We start from the raw sequence: 22,146 nt of genomic DNA on the forward strand, positions 1-22,146 counted from the left end.
TGATATGTATATAGAGCATTATACATACTAGCATTTATATACTGGCCCATTTGAGTTGGTGGTTTTCATTTATTTTATCAGTGGGCTAATGCCCTATTTCAAGATGGCGCTATCGGTCTGTGTTAAGGGGAGGAGTGAGAGTATATAAGTGGCCGCCGGTCTGACGTACGCACCCTTTGTGAAGAAGTCGGAAGTGACGAAACACATCAAGGACTTGACATCGGACATAGACATAGACCGGAAGTTGCGGAGTGGCCATCTTGATTGAGGTTTATTCACTGATTGACGTTTTTTCTGAGGATTCATGTTCCCCACAATGGAAGATAATGCGTTTTACTACTGTTTTAATTGTAAGCATAACTTTAATAAACTAGACCCTTTTTCTAAGACTTACTACACTATAAGGATCTTGTTTTTTGACCCATGTCGTGATGCCATATGGAGATTGAACAGGGCAGGGATTATCAGATGAGGAGAGCCATTTATACTTGTGGAAGTGTTTAGTCCGGTAAGGTGCATGGTGTGTAAGGTGACGGGGAGTGGATTTACATTACACTAATGCTGTGAAATATAAGGGGAGCACTTTTTGGTATCCCAAAGAATATTGCACTATTATATGTTTTTTGTCGGAGGTAATACCGATGGGAGAAAAGGACGGCATGGAGCACCAGTTTTTGTGGATTATTATGAGATAGAAAGTCGTTTACAAGCTTTGATAGGGTAAGGGTGTTTAATACAGCCACTTAGAAGTGGACACTGAGTGGCGTGACACTTTATTAGCACCGGGTGGTTATTATATTCCCTAATGTTTTGTGGGGTAATGCACTATGTAGAATTTTCTTTTTGAGGAACACATGGATATAAAGAATGCCTTCATGAAGGTGGACTAATTTTAGGAGCACAAATTCACATTGATTTGAGGATATCACACACATCGAGAGACTGTTATCTTAAATACTATCTCCACCATCAGGAGCTCTGGTGGAGACGGGTTGGTACTTAGACCCTGCACCTCGGGTAAGCCTGCATCATCCATTAGGATGACCTGCCAGTGTACTTATCCTGCTGGTCTGTGGGAACCTCTCTACTGCTATAGCTACTGGTCTTCGAGCCTGAACCCCAGGACATGACCTATTCACTGATCTACCTCCCCTCTACCCAGCAGCATCAACCATTCTGGTCCTGAGTTTCAGATGGGCACAAAAAGTCTGGAAAAAATAATGAGGGTGCATGGGGTTAAAAGGCATTCTTGGGGCATGTGGAAGAAATCCAGCAGAAGTGCTTGGGTATAACTTTAATTTTTTACACAATTTTTTCTAAGTCTTTTTTTCCCCATCACATAGGGGACATAAAGTCCCTCATGTGATGCATTTTTGGTGACTGACTCTTGATGTCTCACCTGCTCTGAAATGAAACTAATAGAGTGCAGTTCCCATACTAAGCTCGAAAGAGCAGGGCCCTCGAACCCCTCGTGTATCACATTGTATTGGTATTGTTCTGTCACATGTTCTGTCCCCCTTTGTAATGTACAACGCTGAGCGAACTATTGGCGCTTTATAAATACTGTATAATAATAATAATAATAATACTGGCTGGGAAAAGGGACACCACCACTCAGAAGTATCTCTTATATGTCCCTTCTGAGTCATTAACGGGAAGGGGAGATCAGCAAATGGACATTCACAGATCTCCCTACCATCTACACGGTGGCATCTGCCATGCTCGTCCCAGGATAACCGGGATCAGGCATGGAGCCTGGAAATCTGGTGGAGGAGGAACCAAGATTGCCAGTGGGGGACACCAGAAGAGGAAGATTGGGTCCACTCTGTGCAATACCATTACACAGAGAAGGAAAGAATGACATGTTTGTTTGTTATTTTAATTAAAAAAAAAAAACAAAAAAAAAACAACAGAATTTACAACCGCTTTAACAGGTAAGGGAGAACTCCCTCCCTTTTACCAGCTATGCTGGGGCTAGGTTTGCTACTAAGCACAGTGCGGGGAAATACAAGTGTAACATGGTGCAAAAGGAACTTAGACTTTAGAGCAGTGGTTCTTAACCTTGTTGGAGGTACTGAACCCCACCAGTTTCATATGCGCATTCACCGAACCCTTCTTAATTGGAAAAATAAAATATGATTTTTAAAATTCAAAACATAGGTATATATTTATACATAGGTGCACAAAATGAACAAAACCGTTAAGAACAAAGAACAAAACCATTAAAACATGTTTTTCACACAAAAACAAAAACATAATAATGAATATTTACTGCACGAATCATATGAGTCGGGTGTGGGTCTTCACCTCCGCTGAACCCGCGAGACTGACTCACCGAACCCCTGGGGTTCGATCGAACCCAGGTTAAGAACCACTGCTTTAGAGGGTTAGTTCACCTTTCCCTAAAATCTGCCATGGCATTTTAAGTGCCTTGCAAAGAAGAGAAAGGAGTGTGATTGGCCGGCTATAAGGGGAGGAGGAGGCCTCATTTTTTTTTAAGCATCTTGCAAAAAAACAGAAAGGAGCATGATTGGTTGGCTATAAGGGGAGGAGGAGGCCGCAATTTTATTTTTTTTAAGCATCTTGCAAAAAAGAGAAAGAAGCGTGATTGGCTGGCTATAAGGGGAGGAGACCGAATTGTTTTTTTTTTTAAGCATCTTGCAAAAAAGAGATTGATTGGATGGCTATAAGGGAAGGAGAAGGCCTGATTTTTTTTTTCTAAAACAGATCTGGCAAAAAAAAAAAAAGAAAAAGATTACCAGACTTTCAGTGATGGGGAAGGCCAGATTTTTATTTTTGTCATTTAGGGTTTGTTCACACCATGTTCATTTAGCTGCATTTTAAGGAGTGTGATTGGCCGGCTATAAAAGGAGGAGGAGGCCAGATTTTCTTTTTTTCTTTAAGCATCTTGCAAAAAAGAGAAAGGAGCATGCTTGGCAGGCTATAAGGGGAGGAGGAGGCTGCTGGATTTTACTTTTAAAAACATCTTGCAAAAAAGAGAGCTTGACTGGTTGGCTATAAGGGGAGGAGGAGTCAGGATTTTTTTTTTTAAACAGGTCTGGCAAAAAAAGAAGAAAATGAAAAAAGGAATGTGACTAGCAGACTTTCAGTGATGAAGAAGGCCAGATTTTTATTTTTGTCATTTAGGGCTTGTTCACACCATGTTTATTTAGCTGCATTTTACTTCATGCCATCATACATGTGTGGAGGTGTACAGTAAAATGCAACTCAACAGACATGTTATGAACAAGCCTTTATTTAGAATTACTGCACCGGATGGTGCTAACGTGAGACCCCTTCGGTATAATTTAATAACCACCCAGCCCAGAGAATGAGTATATGCAACTTTCTGAAAGCGGAACTAAGCTTCCATTGCCATAATCAGTGAGCAGGCAGGCTTTTTATTGCTAAAGAGACATGCAGTGTTTTTGCAGTAAAATACAGCTACCTGCCTGCCCGCTGTCTTCTCTGGCTATGTAAACTGAGCTGCACATGCGTATGGTCACTGTGTGCTGGGATGATGGCCTTCTGAGCATGTGCAGAAATGACTTCATCCTGCACCAGCCAACGAAGATGGCTGATAACTAACACTGCCAGGGGAATCATATGGTCGTGTGTGAAGATATGCGCATGTGTATAATACAACTCTCAAAAACAAGAACTGGACGTGCCCAACTCATGCACATGCGTAAGCACATTAGCATGGTCATTACACTCACGCACATGAGCATGAGTAAGCATGGGTGTTTGGCACCCACTTGCCTATTTAAAGCTGCTGTAGAAACCAGAGGATTGCTGAGTGGTCGTCAGCTCCTACTGCCTGTGACCTGATTCTGTGCTCACTCCTGTGTTTGGCCCGATCTGTTTGACTCCGCTTGTTCCTGATACTCTGTTGACTCCGGCTTGTGACCTGACTCTGCCTCCTGCCAGCTGTTCCCATACCTTCTCTGCTAAACTTTACTTTCCCTGGCCTGGCTCGGAGTACGCTCTGGTTCTCGATTCTGTACCTCGGCTACCTGGCTACTACCGACTTCTGCCCACCTGAGATCCTGCATCCACCTGCTCACCAGCTTGACTACTGCCTGCTCTTCTGCACCTGCTACAGCGCCTTCTGTATCTGTAAGTTCACCAGTCTGCCTGCTGTCCGGCATCTCTTCCAGCCAGGATCTCCAGCAAGGCACCCATGCCCCTCCATGCCCTGTTATCACCTGTCATCAACTCCAGGTGAAACAGGACAGTAGGTGTAAGGGAAAGCCCTCTCGTCAGCTTGCCCTCGACCAGGTATGTGACAGTCACCTAGGAGGACATGCCATTGAGAGACAAGACCATTGAAGGAACAGTAAGGTTAGCTCCATTTTAAGTGTGAAAACAGGAAAATGTTTCTTAAAAAAAAAACACTGCTTTAATAGTGATTTTTATTCTAGGGTCTCATATTCTATCATGTTTAGGGTTTTTTTTTTTTTTAGAAAATAATAAAGATATATATCTTCTATAGCTCTTGTCAGGTGATTCATTTAGTTATTTAAGCCTAATTATACACTCAACAGCCACTTTATTAGGTAAACCTGTTCAATTGCTTGGTAACACAAATTGCTAATCAGCCAATCACATGGCAGCAACTCAATACATTTAGGCATCTAGACATGGTCAAGACGACTTGCTGAAGTTCAAACCGAGCATCAGAATGGAGTAGAAAAGGGATTTAAGTGACTTGAACATGGCATGGTTGTTGGTGCCAGATGGGCTGGTCTGAGTATTTCAGAAACTGCTGACATACTGGGATTTTCAGGCACAACAATCTCTAGGATTTACAGAGAATGGTCTGAAAAAGTGAAAATATCTAGTAAGCGGCAGTTGTGTGAGCGAAAATACCTTGATGATGTCAGAGGAGTATGGGCAGACTGGTTGCTGAGACATTCAAATGGTAGGGTTAGAATTTGGCGTAAAAAACATGAAAGCATGAATCCATCCTGCCTTGTATCTATGGTTCAGGCGGGTGGTGGTGGTATAATACACACACACATCAATTCAGGGAAGTCAAACCTCTTGCTCTATATGTTGAATTTATTCCAGGTAACAACTGCACAACAATGGTTGAGCTTACCTGCACCTGGTGAAGAGTGGGGACACTTGAAACGCTTGTGCAACTGTTAAACCTGAAATGAATTAAACATATTGATTGAGACATTTTGGAATGCAACGACTTTCCTGGATTGATAGGTCTATGTGACAGTTTGGAGCCTGTCAGTTACCGGCTATATTTATATATACTGTATCTCTAATCTTACAAATGTATCGGGCTACATTGGATCCAGTCAAGCTCTGTATATATATCTCCAAGGGCCAATTATACATGACAGAAGCAGAGCACACTGGAGAGTGCAGATAAAACCACTTTAATACAGAAAACATTTACATTGTACCTGCATACAAGTGAGTTGATCAGTGCCTATCACCACAATCAGCTCATCCAAAGGTGTACCATATTCCAGATGTAAATTTAGTTTCATTGAGAAGTTGACTATGGAGACTTTTCCCCAATTGTTTGGGATTTTTACAGCCAATATGTAAAAAAAACAATTTTGTGTAGTTTCACAATAAATAAAACAATACTTATAAAATGCAGTCATGGCCAAAAATACTAGCACCCCTACATTTCTGTCAGACAATGCACCACTTTGCCCCAGAAAATTGTTGCAATTATAAATGTTTAAGCATTCTCATGTTTATTTCTTTTGTTTGTATTGATATGAGACAAAAAAATGGAGGAACAAAAAGCCAAATCTGACATATTCCATGCAAAATGCCAAAAATGGACTGGACAAAATTATTTCGACCCACCATAGTACATAAGGAAAACTTGAAATGTACAATTTGTCATGCAAGACCCCAAGCGTTTCAGAGTCATAATGCTCCTTCTTCAGGGATATTTCTGCATGAAGGATAGTTTAATCTATGGAACTGAAATTGCAATTTTTGAATAAATACACTATCAATATACAGATATATGTAAGTATGCAATACTCACACTAGAGTGAATATAAGGTTGAAACATCAGCCGTAGCATAAAAACAAACCACATGACCATCACTTCCCCACTTGTGTCCCCTTAGGGTCCCAGCTTCCTGTGGCTCATCAAACAGTCTGTCTAAGTGATAGGTACGTAAGGGAGGCTGCATTAATGTCAGTCAATACAATCAAAAAAAGATGTAAAAAGGAAGTAACTGCCAAACACCCACCAATTGCTCTTTATGATAGATGTCTGCACAGATAAGGTCCAAAAGCATCCATCTAAGATGACAGTTAGTATTGGATGTTGGAACAGAAGACAGTTTTCTACAAGAGAAACAAAATGTATATATATATCAAAAGATTCCTTTAGAAGTATATTAAAGTAGAGACATATATTTCAGTGGGGGGCATTACACAGAGGCTCCCAAGTCACAAAAACAAACATATCCACCAAGTCAATATACTCACCAAAATGTAATCGATCTTATTTGTTTTGGTGTTTTGGGTGCCTGTTTAATGCCCCCCACTGAAATATATGCCTCTACTTTAATATACTTTCAAAAGAAAAAAAAAAAATATATATATATATATATATGTGTATATTCTTGTAGAGAATTTTCTTCTGTTCCACTATCCCAATACTATTTATCATCTTATATGGATGCTTTTGCACTTATCTGTGCATACATCTATCATAAACAGCAGTTGGTGGGTGTTTCGCAGTCATATGATATTAATGCAGCCTTCCTTATGTACCTGTCACTTAGGCGGCCCCAGTGACTGTTTTAACTCTTCACTCACTATAGTGTGAGTATTGCATTCTTATGTGGATACATTGATTTTAATGCATCGTGTACATATATATTGATATTCTATATATTATAAAATTGCAATTTCAGTTTCATAGATTACATCACTGTTTATGCAGAAATACCCCAAAGAAGGAGTTTTATGACTCTGAAACACTCAGGATCTCGTATGACAAATTCTACATTTCAAGTTTTCCCTATGTACTATAATTGATGGTGTATTTGTATCTATATGAAATAACAACAGCAGAGAGACATATTTTATAAGTTTAGTTTTATTTATTGTGAAACTACTAAAATTGGTTGTATTTTTTATATATTTGAGTATTTGCTCTGGTCACAGTGTGTTAAAAATCGTAATAAAATAAATAAGAAAAAAAAAGATGAAAACTGAATTAATGAAAAACAATTTTTTTTGTACTGTCACCAGTTTTCCTGATCACCACCACACCAGTTATATGATGATGCTGTACTGTCCTGATTCTTCATTTTTAAAAATATCAGGACAAAAAAATTACAACTTCAAAAAACTCGCCATGCCTCTTACTAAATACCTTGAACTGTCTACTTTCCAAAAAGGGGTCATTTGGGGGATATTTGTACTGTCCTGGCATGTTAGGGCCTTAAGAATGAGGCAGGCTATTAGTACATCAGGAATTATTGATTTTCAGATACAGTGCCTTAAAAAAGTATTCATACCCCTTGAAATTGTCCACATTTTGTCATGTTGCAACCAAAAACGTAAATGTATTTTATCAGGGTTTTATGTGATAGACCAACACAAAGTGGCACATAATTGTGAAGTGGAAGGAAAATGAGAAATGGTTTTCAAATTTTTTTACAAATAAATATGTGAAAAGTGTGCCGTGCATTTATATTCAGCCCCCCGGAATCAATACTTTGTAGAACCACCTTTCGCTGCAATTACAGCTGCAAGTCTTTTTGGGGATGTCTCTACCAGGTTTGCATATCTAGAGAGTGAAATTTTTGCCCATTCTTCTGTGCAAAATAGCTCAAGCTCTGTCAGATTGTATGGAGAGTGTCTGTGAACATCAATTTTCAAGTCTTTCCACAGATTCTCAATTGGATTTAGGTCTGGACTTTGACTGGGCCATTCTAACACATGAATATGCTTTGGTCTAAACCATTCCATTGTAGCTCTGACTGTATGTTTAGAGTCGTTGTCCTGCTGGAAGGTGACCCTGCACCCCAGACTCAAGTCTTTTGAAGACTCTAACAGGTTTTCTTTTAAGATTGCCCTGTATTTGGCTCCATCCATCTTTCCTTCAACTCTGACCAGCTTCCCTGTTTTTGCTGAAGAAAAGCATCCCCACAACATGATGCTGCCACCACCATGTTTCACGGTGGGGATGGTGTGTTCAGGGTGATGTGATGTGCAATGGTAGTTTTCTACCACACATAGCGTTTTGCTTTTAGGCCAAAAAGTTCAATTTTGATCTCATCTGACCAGAGCAATTTCTTCGACGTGTTTGCAAACTGGACTTCTTATGGCTTTCTTTCAACAATGGCTTTCTTCTTGCCACTCTTTCATAAAGGCCAGATTTGTGGAGTGCATGACTATTAGTTGTCCTGTGGACAGATTCTCACACCTGAGCTGTGGATCTCTGCAGCTCCTCCAGAGTTACCATGGTCCTCTTGGTTGCTTTTCTGATTAATGCTCTCCTTGCCCGGCCTGTCAGTTTACGTGGACGGCCATGTCTCGGTAGGTGTGCAGTTGTTCCATACTCTCCATTTTCAGATGATGGATTGAACAGTGCTCCATGAGATGTTCAAAGCTTGGGATGCTTTTTTATAACCTAACCCTGCAATACACCTCTCCACAACTTTATCCCTGACCTGTCTGGTGTGTTCCTTCGCCTTCATGATGCTGTTTGTTCACTAATGTTCTCTAACAAACCTCTGAGGGCTTCACAAAACAGCTGTATTTATACTGAGATTAAATTACACATAGATGGACTGATTAGATGATTTCTGAAGGTAGTTAGTCCCACTAGATCTTACTTAGGGGTATCAGAGTAAAGAGTCTGAATACTAATGCACACCACACTTTTCAGATATTTGTAAAAATTTTGAAAACCATTTATCATTCCTTCCACTTCACAATTATTTGCCACTTTGTGTTGGTCTATCACATAAAATCCCAATAAAATACATTTATGTTTTTGGTTGTAACATGACAAAATGTGGACAATTTCAAGGGGTGTGAATACTTTTTCAAGGCACTGTATATACGATAGTTTGTGGTTTCTATAACTTTCCTACAGACTAAATAATAAACACTGATTCAAGTTATTTTCAACAAAGAAATGTAGCAGAAAATATTTTGGCCTAAATTTGATGAAATTTGATTTTTTAAAAATTTTTACTGGACATGTTTAATAGGAAAAAGTCAAAAATATTGTTTTTCTTTCAAAATTGTCGATCAAAAATGCACAGGCAATCAAATACCACTGAAAGAAAGCTCAATTTGTGGGGAACAAAAGGACATAAATTTCATTTGGGTGCAGCGTTGTGTGACTGTGCAATTGTCAGTTAAAGTAACGCAGCGCCGCAACACAAAAAATTGCCTGGTCAGGATGAAAGGGGGGGGGGGGAATCCTCAGGAGGGCAAGTGGTTAAAGTCAAGATCTTTCCTGAACCTGGACCAGCTGAGTGATGTCAGCTGAGGGGGTTTCAGAAAATGGGTCATAGGAGTGCTGAACGAACTGCACTACTGTGATTCCCAGGAGAAGTAGAGCCAAACGAGCTTTGGCTTTACTCCTTTAATGAACCCTTAAAAAGAAAAAAATATGACACTCACCTCAGTGACAATGTAGACCAAATAAGGGAGAGCTTTGTTCATTTTGCGTTCTGTCTCTTTCCATTTTCTCCTTCACTGATTCTACCTCAAGTGCGACTCACAAATCCTTGCTCTTCATCATCTGAAATGCAATCAAATAATTCATTACTTGGATAACTTAGTAAAACATGTCATCTGATCATATCCCCCCTAATCTCCTCTTCTCTAGAGAGAATAAATTCAGTTCCTCTAATATTTCCTCATAGCTGAGCTCCCCCATGCCTTTTATCAGTTTAGTTGCCCTTCTCTGTACTTTCTTCAGTTCCCCAATGTTCTTTTTGTGAATTGGTGCCCAAAATTGAACTGCATATTCCAGATGAGGTCTTACTAATGATGTGTACAGGGGTAATATGATATCTCTCTCTGGAGCCTATACCTCTTTTAATACAAGCGAGGATTTGGTCGCTTTAGAAACCGCAGCTTGGCATTGCATGCCATTATTAAGCATGTGATCTACCAGAACTCCCAGAACCTTCTCCACCATTGATTCCCACAGTTGTACCGCCCCCTAGTATGTATGATGCATGCATATTCTTAGTCCCCAAGTGCTAACCTACATTTATCAACATTAAACCTCATTTGCCACATAGCTGCTCAATTAAACAGTGCATTGAGGTCAGCTTGTAAATTGGAGACATCCTGTAAGGACGTTATTCCTCTGCACAGCTTGGTGTCATCTGCAAAGACTGAAATGGTATTTTTAATCTCAGACTCTATATTGTTTATAATTATATTAAAAAGTAAGGGTCCCATCACTGAACCTTGGGGTACACCACTAACAAAGCTAGACCATTCAGAGTATCTCTCCCTTTCTACTGGCGCATTCCCCTTCCCCCTAAAGCACGCGCACATCACTCCCATACTCAAAAAACCCTCCCTGGACCCCACTGACCTGAACAACCTTAGACCCATCTCCCTGCTGCCATTCACATCCAAGCTCCTTGAGCGCTTAGTCTACAATCGCCTAAGCGGCCACCTCACTGACAACAACCTCCTTGATCCACTACAGTCTGGCTTCCGTCCCATACACTCCACCGAAACCGCCCTACTCAAAATCACTAATGACCTGCTAACCGCCAAAGCTAATGGCCACTACTCAGTCCTCTTACTCCTTGACCTTTCCACGGCCTTCGACACAGTTGACCACCCCCTCCTCCTTGATAAACTACACTCCCTCGGCATCAGAGACTCCGCTCTCTCCTGGCTCTCCTCCTATCTCTCCCAACACTCCTTCAGTATTACCTATAACGCTACCACCTCCCCCTCTCTCCCCCTCTCTGTTGGGGTCCCCCAAGGCTCTGTCCTCAGGCCCCTTCTCTTCTCCATCTACACCTCCTTCCTCGGCAAACTGATACACTCCCATGGCTTTAACTATCACCTCTACGCCGATGACATGCAAACTTACCTCTCCACCCCTCAACTCACCCCTTCAGTCTTTACCCGTATCACCCACCTGCTGAACGACATATCAGACTGCATGTCGCTCCACTTCCTCATACGGAACCTTTCCAAAACCGAGCTCCTAATTTTCCCCCCAGCCCGCGCCCCCCCCCCTCTCCATAACGACCAACAATGCCACCATCAGTCCCACCCCGCAAGCCAAAGTCCTAGGTGTCACTCTAGATTCAAACCTGTCCTTCCAACCCCATGTCCAATCATTAGCAAGCTCATGCAGGCTCCACCTCCACAACATCTCCAAAATACATACCTTCCTAACCCCAGACACTACTAAACAACTCGTTTACTCCCTTATTATCTCACGTCTGGACTACTGCAACTCCCTCCTCACCGGCCTACCTCATCACAGACTATCCCTGCTTCAGTCTATCCTGAACTCAGCAGACAGACTCATCCACCTTACCAACCGCTCCTCTTCTGCTACCCCCCTCTGTCATTCTCTCCATTGGCTCCCGATAGCCCAACGCATCAAATTCAAACTACTAACACTGACATACAAAGCCATTCACAACGCTGCCCCAAACTACCTCACCGACTTGATACCCAAATACCACCCAACCCGTAATCTTCGCTCCTCACAAGACCTCCTACTTTCTAGCTCCCTGGTCTCCACCTCCCACGCCCAACTGCAAGACTTCTCCAGGACCTCCCCTATCCTCTGGAACTCACTACCCCAATCCATCAGACTGTCACCTTCCCTCCTCATCTTTAGGCGCACCCTGAAAACCCATCTCCTCAGGGAAGCCTACCCCACTCTCACCTAACTGCCGATCTCCTCCACTCCTCCTACCACTCCATCCCCCACAGCCACTTCCTCCTGTGCCACTATCCCCTCCCTCCTAGATTGCAAGCTCGAAAGAGCAGGGCCCTCGAACCCCTCGTGTATTGTTTGTTGCTGTATTGTCTCATGTTCTGTCCCCCACTATAATGTACAGCGCTGAGCAAACCTTTTTGGCGCTATATAAATACTGTATAATAATAATAATAATAATTAACAGCTACTCTCTGAATACGATCTTTTAGCCAGTTTTCTATCCATTTAGATACAGATTTTTCCAAGCCTGTAGACTTTACCTTACACATTAGCCATATTATTATTATATTATTATACAGGATTTATATAGCGCCAACAGTTTGCTCAGCGCTTTACAATATAACGGGAGACAATACAGTAACAATACAGTTCAATACAAGAGCGATTTTAGGGCCCTGCTCCTTGGAGCTTACAATCTAGGAGGGAGGGGCTAGTGGTGCAAAAGGTAGTAACTGTGGGGGATGGACTGGTTGGAAGAGTAGAAGATTCCAGTATTAGCTGAGGGCAGGATAGGCTTCCCTGAAGAGATAGGTTTTCAGAGCTCGCCTAAAAGTGAGCAGAGTAGGCGATAGTCTGATAAATTGGGGTAGAGAGTTCCAGAGGATGGGGAAAGCTCTGGAGAAGTCCTGGAGACGAGCATGGGAGGAGGAGACAAGGGAGCTAGAGAGTAGGAGGTCTTGTGAGGAGCGGAGAGTACAGTTTGGATGATATTTAGAGACAAGATTGGTGATGTAATTTGGGGCAGAGTTATAAATGGCTTTATACGTTATTGTTAGTGCTTTGAATTTTATTCGTTGGGCAACTGGAAGGCAGTGGAGGGATAGGCAGTGTAGTGCCTTTTGAAGTTATTTATCAAAAACATAACTTTATTTCAACAGCCAACCAGCCTAGCCATCTGTTAAGGGTTAACTCTTTTTGGTCGGAATTCGAAGGACCCTCTAATGAAGTTACTAGAGATGAGCGAATCGAACCAGGCGAAGTGGAATTCATTTCGAATTTCAGGAAAAATTCGATTTGTGCCGAATCCGAATATTAGCCAACTTCGGGTGCACAAACCGGATTTTTCCCGATCAGCCGGCAAAAGTGTCCCTGCAGAGAGCTCCGCTATTTCTGACAGTTCTCTGACAGTTCCTTCACATGTACAGCGGTTGAAACATAGTAATGGGCGCAGCAGGTGTGCAGACCTGGGACTTCAGCACAGGGATGGTAGAAACCCCTCATAATGGGAACAGCAGGTGTACAGACCCAGGAATTTAGCACAGGGATGGTGGGAACTCCTCCTAATGGGCAGAGCAGGTGTACAGACCCAGGAACTCAGCACAGGGATGGTGGGAACTTCTCATAATGGGCGCAGCAGGTGTGCAGACCTGGAACCTCAGCACAGGGATGGTGGGAACCCCTAATAATGGGTAAAGCAGGTGGGCAGACCCGGAATCTCAGCACATGGATGGTAGGAACCCCTCATAATGGGCACAGCAGGTGTGCATACCCAGAACCTCAGCACAGGGATGGTGGGAACCCCTAGTAATGGGCGCAGCAGGTGTGCAGACCTGGGACCTCAGCACAGGGATGGTAGAAACCCCTCATAATGGGAACAGCAGGTGTACAGTCCCAGGAATTTAGCACAGGGATGGTGGGAACTCCTCCTAATGGGCAGAGCAGGTGTACAGACCCAGGAACTCAGCACAGGGATGGTGGGAACTTCTCATAATGGGCGCAGCAGGTGTGCCGACCTGGAACCTCAGCACATGGATGGTAGGAACCCCTCATAATGGGCACAGCAGGTGTGCATACCCAGAACCTCAGCACAGGGATGGTGGGAACCCCTAGTAATGGGCGCAGCAGGTGTGCAGACCTGGGACCTCAGCACAGGGATGGTAGAAACCCCTCATAATGGGAACAGCAGGTGTACAGACCCAGGAATTTAGCACAGGGATGGTGGGAACTCATCCTAATGGGCAGAGCAGGTGTACAGACCCAGGAACTCAGCACAGGGATGGTGGGAACTTCTCATAATGGGCGCAGCAGGTGTGCAGACCTGGAACCTCAGCACAGGGATGGTGGGAACCCCTAATAATGGGTAAAGCAGGTGGGCAGACCCGGAATCTCAGCACATGGATGGTAGGAACCCCTCATAATGGGCACAGCAGGTGTGCATACCCAGAACCTCAGCAGAGGGATGGTGGGAACCCCTAGTAATGGGCGCAGCAGGTGTGCAGACCTGGGACCTCAGCACAGGGATGGTGGGAACCCCTAATAATGGGTAAAGCAGGTGGGCAGACCCGGAATCTCAGCACATGGATGGTAGGAACCCCTCATAATGGGCACAGCAGGTGTGCATACCCAGAACCTCAGCACAGGGATGGTGGGAACCCCTAGTAATGGGCGCAGCAGGTGTTCTTCTCATTCTTCTTTTCATTCTTCTTCTTTTCATTCTTCTCATTCTTCTTTTCATTCTTCTTCTTCTTCTTTTCATTCTTCTTCTTCTTTTCATTCTTCTTCTTCTTCTTTTCATTCTTCTTTTCATTCTTCTTCTTCTTCTTTTCATTCTTCTTCTCATTCCTCTTTTCATTCTTCTTCTTCTTCTTTTCATTCTTCTTCTTCTTCTTTTCATTCTTCTCATTCTTCTTCTCATTCTTCTTTTCATTCTTCTTCTTCTTTTCATTCTTCTCATTCTTCTTTTCATTCTTCTCATTCTTCTTTTCATTCTTCTCATTCTTCTTCTCATTCTTCTTTTCATTCTTCTTCTTCTTTTCATTCTTCTCATTCTTCTTTTCATTCTTCTTCTTCTTCTTTTCATTCTTCTTTTCATTCTTCTCCTTCTTCTTTTCATTCTTCTCATTGTTCTTTTCATTCTTCTTCTTCTTTTCATTCTTCTTCTTCTTCTTTTCATTCTTCTCATTCTTCTCATTCTTCTTCTTCTTTTCATTCTTCTCATTCTTCTTTTCATTCTTCTTCTTCTTCTTTTCATTCTTCTTCTGCTTCTTTTCATTCTTCTTCTTCTTCTTTTCATGTACAGACCCAGGAATTTAGCACAGGGATGGTGGGAACTCCTCCTAATGGGCAGAGCAGGTGTACAGACCCAGGAACTCAGCACAGGGATGGTGGGAACTTCTCATAATGGGCGCAGCAGGTGTGCCGACCTGGAACCTCAGCACATGGATGGTAGGAACCCCTCATAATGGGCACAGCAGGTGTGCATACCCAGAACCTCAGCACAGGGATGGTGGGAACCCCTAGTAATGGGCGCAGCAGGTGTGCAGACCTGGGACCTCAGCAAAGGGATGGTAGAAACCCCTCATAATGGGAACAGCAGGTGTACAGACCCAGGAATTTAGCACAGGGATGGTGGGAACTCCTCCTAATGGGCAGAGCAGGTGTACAGACCCAGGAACTCAGCACAGGGATGGTGGGAACTTCTCATAATGGGCGCAGCAGGTGTGCAGACCTGGAACCTCAGCACAGGGATGGTGGGAACCCCTAATAATGGGTAAAGCAGGTGGGCAGACCTGGAACCTCAGCACATGGATGGTAGGAACCCCTCATAATGGGCACAGCAGGTGTGCATACCCAGAACCTCAGCACAGGGATGGTGGGAACCCCTAGTAATGGGCGCAGCAGGTGTGCAGACCTGGGACCTCAGCACAGGGATGGTAGAAACCCCTCATAATGGGAACAGCAGGTGTACAGACCCAGGAATTTAGCACAGGGATGGTGGGAACTCCTCCTAATGGGCACAGCAGGTGTACAGACCCAGGAACTCAGCACAGGGATGGTGGGAACTTCTCATAATGGGCGCAGCAGGTGTGCAGACCTGGAACCTCAGCACAGGGATGGTGGGAACCCCTAATAATGGGTAAAGCAGGTGGGCAGACCCGGAATCTCAGCACATGGATGGTAGGAACCCCTCATAATGGGCACAGCAGGTGTGCATACCCAGAACCTCAGCACAGGGATGGTGGGAACCCCTAGTAATGGGCGCAGCAGGTGTTCTTCTCATTCTTCTTTTCATTCTTCTTCTTTTCATTCTTCTCATTCTTCTTTTCATTCTTCTTCTTCTTCTTTTCATTCTTCTTCTTCTTCTTTTCATTCTTCTTCTTCTTTTCATTCTTCTTCTTCTTCTTTTCATTCTTCTTTTCATTCTTCTTCTTCTTCTTTTCATTCTTCTTCTTCTTCTTTTCATTCTTCTCATTCTTCTTCTCATTCTTCTTTTCATTCTTCTTCTTCTTTTCATTCTTCTCATTCTTCTCATTCTTCTTTTCATTCTTCTCATTCTTCTTTTCATTCTTCTCATTCTTCTTCTCATTCTTCTTTTCATTCTTCTTCTTCTTTTCATTCTTCTCATTCTTCTTTTCATTCTTCTTCTTCTTCTTTTCATTCTTCTTTTCATTCTTCTCCTTCTTCTTTTCATTCTTCTCATTGTTCTTTTCATTCTTCTTCTTCTTTTCATTCTTCTTCTTCTTCTTTTCATTCTTCTCATTCTTCTTCTCATTCTTCTTCTTCTTTTCATTCTTCTCATTCTTCTTTTCATTCTTCTTCTTCTTCTTTTCATTCTTCTTCTTCTTCTTTTCATGTACAGACCCAGGAATTTAGCACAGGGATGGTGGGAACTCCTCCTAATGGGCAGAGCAGGTGTACAGACCCAGGAACTCAGCACAGGGATGGTGGGAACTTCTCATAATGGGCGCAGCAGGTGTGCCGACCTGGAACCTCAGCACATGGATGGTAGGAACCCCTCATAATGGGCACAGCAGGTGTGCATACCCAGAACCTCAGCACATGGATGGTAGGAACCCCTCATAATGGGCACAGCAGGTGTGCATACCCAGAACCTCAGCACAGGGATGGTGGGAACCCCTAGTAATGGGCGCAGCAGGTGTGCAGACCTGGGACCTCAGCACAGGGATGGTAGAAACCCCTCATAATGGGAACAGCAGGTGTACAGACCCAGGAATTTAGCACAGGGATGGTGGGAACTCCTCCTAATGGGCAGAGCAGGTGTACAGACCCAGGAACTCAGCACAGGGATGGTGGGAACTTCTCATAATGGGCGCAGCAGGTGTGCAGACCTGGAACCTCAGCACAGGGATGGTGGGAACCCCTAATAATGGGTAAAGCAGGTGGGCAGACCCGGAATCTCAGCACATGGATGGTAGGAACCCCTCATAATGGGCACAGCAGGTGTGCATACCCAGAACCTCAGCACAGGGATGGTGGGAACCCCTAGTAATGGGCGCAGCAGGTGTGCAGACCTGGGACCTCAGCACAGGGATGGTAGAAACCCCTCATAATGGGAACAGCAGGTGTACAGACCCAGGAATTTAGCACAGGGATGGTGGGAACTCCTCCTAATGGGCAGAGCAGGTGTACAGACCCAGGAACTCAGCACAGGGATGGTGGGAACTTCTCATAATGGGCGCAGCAGGTGTGCAGACCTGGAACCTCAGCACAGGGATGGTGGGAACCCCTAATAATGGGTAAAGCAGGTGGGCAGACCCGGAATCTCAGCACATGGATGGTAGGAACCCCTCATAATGGGCACAGCAGGTGTGCATACCCAGAACCTCAGCACAGGGATGGTGGGAACCCCTAGTAATGGGCGCAGCAGGTGTGCAGACCTGGGACCTCAGCACAGGGATGGTAGAAACCCCTCATAATGGGAACAGCAGGTGTACAGACCCAGGAATTTAGCACAGGGATGGTGGGAACTCCTCCTAATGGGCAGAGCAGGTGTACAGACCCAGGAACTCAGCACAGGGATGGTGGGAACTTCTCATAATGGGCGCAGCAGGTGTGCCGACCTGGAACCTCAGCACATGGATGGTAGGAACCCCTCATAATGGGCACAGCAGGTGTGCATACCCAGAACCTCAGCACAGGGATGGTGGGAACCCCTAGTAATGGGCGCAGCAGGTGTGCAGACCTGGGACCTCAGCACAGGGATGGTAGAAACCCCTCATAATGGGAACAGCAGGTGTACAGACCCAGGAATTTAGCACAGGGATGGTGGGAACTCCTCCTAATGGGCAGAGCAGGTGTACAGACCCAGGAACTCAGCACAGGGATGGTGGGAACTTCTCATAATGGGCGCAGCAGGTGTGCAGACCTGGAACCTCAGCACAGGGATGGTGGGAACCCCTAATAATGGGTAAAGCAGGTGGGCAGACCCGGAATCTCAGCACATGGATGGTAGGAACCCCTCATAATGGGCACAGCAGGTGTGCATACCCAGAACCTCAGCAGAGGGATGGTGGGAACCCCTAGTAATGGGCGCAGCAGGTGTGCAGACCTGGGACCTCAGCACAGGGATGGTGGGAACCCCTAATAATGGGTAAAGCAGGTGGGCAGACCCGGAATCTCAGCACATGGATGGTAGGAACCCCTCATAATGGGCACAGCAGGTGTGCATACCCAGAACCTCAGCACAGGGATGGTGGGAACCCCTAGTAATGGGCGCAGCAGGTGTTCTTCTCATTCTTCTTTTCATTCTTCTTCTTTTCATTCTTCTCATTCTTCTTTTCATTCTTCTTCTTCTTCTTTTCATTCTTCTTCTTTTCATTCTTCTTCTTCTTCTTTTCATTCTTCTTTTCATTCTTCTTCTTCTTCTTTTCATTCTTCTTCTCATTCCTCTTTTCATTCTTCTTCTTCTTCTTTTCATTCTTCTTCTTCTTCTTTTCATTCTTCTCATTCTTCTTCTCATTCTTCTTTTCATTCTTCTTCTTCTTTTCATTCTTCTCATTCTTCTTTTCATTCTTCTCATTCTTCTTTTCATTCTTCTCATTCTTCTTCTCATTCTTCTTTTCATTCTTCTTCTTCTTTTCATTCTTCTCATTCTTCTTTTCATTCTTCTTCTTCTTCTTTTCATTCTTCTTTTCATTCTTCTCCTTCTTCTTTTCATTCTTCTCATTGTTCTTTTCATTCTTCTTCTTCTTTTCATTCTTCTTCTTCTTCTTTTCATTCTTCTTCTTCTTCTTTTCATTCTTCTCATTCTTCTTCTTCTTTTCATTCTTCTCATTCTTCTTTTCATTCTTCTTCTTCTTCTTTTCATTCTTCTTCTGCTTCTTTTCATTCTTCTTCTTCTTCTTTTCATGTACAGACCCAGGAATTTAGCACAGGGATGGTGGGAACTCCTCCTAATGGGCAGAGCAGGTGTACAGACCCAGGAACTCAGCACAGGGATGGTGGGAACATCTCATAATGGGCGCAGCAGGTGTGCCGACCTGGAACCTCAGCACATGGATGGTAGGAACCCCTCATAATGGGCACAGCAGGTGTGCATACCCAGAACCTCAGCACATGGATGGTAGGAACCCCTCATAATGGGCACAGCAGGTGTGCATACCCAGAACCTCAGCACAGGGATGGTGGGAACCCCTAGTAATGGGCGCAGCAGGTGTGCAGACCTGGGACCTCAGCAAAGGGATGGTAGAAACCCCTCATAATGGGAACAGCAGGTGTACAGACCCAGGAATTTAGCACAGGGATGGTGGGAACTCCTCCTAATGGGCAGAGCAGGTGTACAGACCCAGGAACTCAGCACAGGGATGGTGGGAACTTCTCATAATGGGCGCAGCAGGTGTGCAGACCTGGAACCTCAGCACAGGGATGGTGGGAACCCCTAATAATGGGTAAAGCAGGTGGGCAGACCTGGAACCTCAGCACATGGATGGTAGGAACCCCTCATAATGGGCACAGCAGGTGTGCATACCCAGAACCTCAGCACAGGGATGGTGGGAACCCCTAGTAATGGGCGCAGCAGGTGTGCAGACCTGGGACCTCAGCACAGGGATGGTAGAAACCCCTCATAATGGGAACAGCAGGTGTACAGACCCAGGAATTTAGCACAGGGATGGTGGGAACTCCTCCTAATGGGCAGAGCAGGTGTACAGACCCAGGAACTCAGCACAGGGATGGTGGGAACTTCTCATAATGGGCGCAGCAGGTGTGCAGACCTGGAACCTCAGCACAGGGATGGTGGGAACCCCTAATAATGGGTAAAGCAGGTGGGCAGACCCGGAATCTCAGCACATGGATGGTAGGAACCCCTCATAATGGGCACAGCAGGTGTGCATACCCAGAACCTCAGCACAGGGATGGTGGGAACCCCTAGTAATGGGCGCAGCAGGTGTTCTTCTCATTCTTCTTTTCATTCTTCTTCTTTTCATTCTTCTCATTCTTCTTTTCATTCTTCTTCTTCTTCTTTTCATTCTTCTTCTTCTTCTTTTCATTCTTCTTCTTCTTTTCATTCTTCTTCTTCTTCTTTTCATTCTTCTTTTCATTCTTCTTCTTCTTCTTTTCATTCTTCTTCTTCTTCTTTTCATTCTTCTTCTTCTTCTTCTCATTCTTCTTTTCATTCTTCTTCTTCTTTTCATTCTTCTCATTCTTCTCATTCTTCTTTTCATTCTTCTCATTCTTCTTTTCATTCTTCTCATTCTTCTTCTCATTCTTCTTTTCATTCTTCTTCTTCTTTTCATTCTTCTCATTCTTCTTTTCATTCTTCTTCTTCTTCTTTTCATTCTTCTTTTCATTCTTCTCCTTCTTCTTTTCATTCTTCTCATTGTTCTTTTCATTCTTCTTCTTCTTTTCATTCTTCTTCTTCTTCTTTTCATTCTTCTCATTCTTCTTCTCATTCTTCATCTTCTTTTCATTCTTCTCATTCTTCTTTTCATTCTTCTTCTTCTTCTTTTCATTCTTCTTCTTCTTCTTTTCATGTACAGACCCAGGAATTTAGCACAGGGATGGTGGGAACTCCTCCTAATGGGCAGAGCAGGTGTACAGACCCAGGAACTCAGCACAGGGATGGTGGGAACTTCTCATAATGGGCGCAGCAGGTGTGCCGACCTGGAACCTCAGCACATGGATGGTAGGAACCCCTCATAATGGGCACAGCAGGTGTGCATACCCAGAACCTCAGCACATGGATGGTAGGAACCCCTCATAATGGGCACAGCAGGTGTGCATACCCAGAACCTCAGCACAGGGATGGTGGGAACCCCTAGTAATGGGCGCAGCAGGTGTGCAGACCTGGGACCTCAGCACAGGGATGGTAGAAACCCCTCATAATGGGAACAGCAGGTGTACAGACCCAGGAATTTAGCACAGGGATGGTGGGAACTCCTCCTAATGGGCAGAGCAGGTGTACAGACCCAGGAACTCAGCACAGGGATGGTGGGAACTTCTCATAATGGGCGCAGCAGGTGTGCAGACCTGGAACCTCAGCACAGGGATGGTGGGAACTCCTAATAATGGGTAAAGCAGGTGGGCAGACCCGGAATCTCAGCACATGGATGGTAGGAACCCCTCATAATGGGCACAGCAGGTGTGCATACCCAGAACCTCAGTACAGGGATGGTGGGAACCCCTAGTAATGGGCGCAGCAGGTGTGCAGACCTGGGACCTCAGCACAGGGATGGTAGAAACCCCTCATAATGGGAACAGCAGGTGTACAGACCCAGGAATTTAGCACAGGGATGGTGGGAACTCCTCCTAATGGGCAGAGCAGGTGTACAGACCCAGGAACTCAGCACAGGGATGGTGGGAACTTCTCATAATGGGCGCAGCAGGTGTGCAGACCTGGAACCTCAGCACAGGGATGGTGGGAACCCCTAATAATGGGTAAAGCAGGTGGGCAGACCCGGAATCTCAGCACATGGATGGTAGGAACCCCTCATAATGGGCACAGCAGGTGTGCATACCCAGAACCTCAGCACAGGGATGGTGGGAACCCCTAGTAATGGGCGCAGCAGGTGTGCAGACCTGGGACCTCAGCACAGGGATGGTAGAAACCCCTCATAATGGGAACAGCAGGTGTACAGTCCCAGGAATTTAGCACAGGGATGGTGGGAACTCCTCCTAATGGGCAGAGCAGGTGTACAGACCCAGGAACTCAGCACAGGGATGGTGGGAACTTCTCATAATGGGCGCAGCAGGTGTGCCGACCTGGAACCTCAGCACATGGATGGTAGGAACCCCTCATAATGGGCACAGCAGGTGTGCATACCCAGAACCTCAGCACAGGGATGGTGGGAACCCCTAGTAATGGGCGCAGCAGGTGTTCTTCTCATTCTTCTTTTCATTCTTCTTCTTTTCATTCTTCTCATTCTTCTTTTCTTTCTTCTTCTTCTTCTTTTCATTCTTCTTCTTCTTCTTTTCATTCTTCTTCTTCTTCTTTTCATTCTTCTTTTCATTCTTCT

At 44.4% G+C, this 22,146-nt stretch overlaps 1 long non-coding RNA gene across 3 annotated transcripts in view; it reads right to left on the reverse strand.

The window, feature by feature from the left end:
• Positions 1-22,146, reverse strand: part of LOC149435142 (uncharacterized) — a 135,928-nt gene that overhangs the window by 72,932 nt on the left and 40,850 nt on the right. The window contains exons 3-4 of one of the 3 annotated variants that reach the window (XR_016308542.1): positions 9,643-9,763; positions 5,105-5,156 (exon numbers count right to left, since the gene is read on the reverse strand). The exons of 1 other annotated variant lie outside the window; for it this stretch is intronic. This is a non-coding gene — a long non-coding RNA (uncharacterized LOC149435142). The remainder of the gene's footprint in view (positions 1-5,104; positions 5,157-9,642; positions 9,764-22,146) is intronic. One more of the 3 variants, XR_016308543.1, reaches the window with a different exon arrangement.

This window comes from Staurois parvus, unplaced genomic scaffold (genome assembly GCF_062004578.1).
Source record: "Staurois parvus isolate SC_StPar_1 unplaced genomic scaffold, SC_StPar_1.0 ptg001598c, whole genome shotgun sequence".
Taxonomy (NCBI): Eukaryota; Metazoa; Chordata; class Amphibia; order Anura; family Ranidae; genus Staurois; species Staurois parvus.